Below are 1,826 nucleotides of genomic sequence, written 5' to 3' on the forward strand. Positions count from 1 at the left end.
GGGATAAGGCACAATTCACTGGGAGTAAACTTTCCTTTATCCCAGAATATATCCCCTCTGCCAAATCTGATTTGCCTGTCTCTTATACCTTTTGTCTTCTTTGATTTGAAGTGACAGGAGGCTGGAGCCTCCTTCATAGAATCATATCTCCTCTCGCTTTTCTCAGTTCACTCTTCTGGCCCCATCACTTCGCCACTTCCTCCATTTCTCCACTCTCCTTCAATATTCCTTCATTGTTGGCCCCTCTTCTCTGCTTCCAAACATGTGCCACCTTTTCTTCCTTGAAGAAGCCTTTTGATGGACTCCATTGCCTCCCTTTTGCTGCCAAACATTTATAATTTGATTCTGAACTTTCCCTCAGACCCATACTTCCTTAAATACCAAACTGCCTTCTCCCTGTTCTCCATTCCATGGCCACTGCTTGGGCCCTGGCCTGACCTCTGGGCAGCAACTAGTCCTTCTTCTACCCATGTCTCTAAGACATCATGGGTCCCTGCTTCCCCAAGGATTCCTCCCCTCTCTTCCTTCACTGACTCCCCTTCCTTTTCTTCCATGTGCACTCCTAGTAGTGTCATCCTTGGTCCTCCTCTCTTCCTCAAAACGGTCACCCCAGAGAACTTATTTAGTCTCTCAGCTTCAGCTACCTCAGTGACACAGACCTGGGTATGGCTCCCAAACACCAGCCATTATTGCAGCTGTGTTTGAATCACCTGGGGGACAGATTCAGAATACAGATAGTTACTCCCACACTATACTATGTTGTTGTTGCTGTTAAGTGCCATCGAGTCGGTTCCAACCTATAACAAGTCTGTATAGGGTTTCTAAGGAGCAGCTGGTGGGTTTGAACCACCATTATGATTCAAACTGACCTTATGGTGCAGCACATTATCCTGCAGCACTACACCAGGTCTCCTCACTATATAATACAGTCTGCCTTATACTCTCTACCACAGTGATTCCGACTTTCTAAGAAATGAAGCGAGGAATATGTATTCTAGTAAGATCCCAAGGGGATTCTGATGTAGCCAGGCAAGGAGACCTGTTATAGACTACTCCCAAATCTTTTTCTCCAGTCCTTTTCTCTAAATGAAAACCTGCAAAAGCCAAAACCGGTGTGAGGTGGAAACCTGCCAGAAAAGAACTAAAATATTTGAAATTGAAGTAAAATATTAATTTTTTGCACCTTGTCCAAGATGGAAACTTGCAAGACCTGGAAAAACAAGGCAATCCCATCAAGTTCCAGCTCTCACTGGTTTCGCTGTATAAGTCTGCATTTCTAATTACATATTTCTCTTTCTATAATTATGCCTCTGTAAATGCTGAACAGAATTATGGATTGTGTTATGACACACCTAAGTGGATTCAGTACTAATTGAGGAGGCAGCATGCAGCAGGGCTCTGTCCTCATCTTTATTTTGGTCAACATTTTTATGCAAATTTGTTAACAGGTTTAGCAAATTTTCAGATGATCTGAATCTAAGGAGATATTTGATGGCAGAAATGGGATCCCAATGGTGGAATGATGGGCTAAATCCAATAAGTTGACATTTCACAGGAATAAGCAAATGTTTTTATTTATCTATTTATTTTTAATGGACTTTGTCCTGGTATGGTACTATAGGATTAAAGTGGTTGGCCACAAGGTTGGTTTGAACGGCAAGATTCGTGGTTCACTCACCAGCAGCTCCTTGGAAATCCTAAACAAAGTTGCTGTGAGTCAGAACCGACTCAATGGAACTTAACAACAACAACAGTGTCAGAACTGGTTGGGTAGAACCCACTATCCATTCTCACACACAGAGAGGCACAGGTAACCAATCGTTATG

Source organism: Chrysochloris asiatica, unplaced genomic scaffold, assembly GCF_000296735.1.
Source record: "Chrysochloris asiatica unplaced genomic scaffold, ChrAsi1.0 scaffold00049, whole genome shotgun sequence".
NCBI classification, from domain to species: domain Eukaryota; kingdom Metazoa; phylum Chordata; class Mammalia; order Afrosoricida; family Chrysochloridae; genus Chrysochloris; species Chrysochloris asiatica.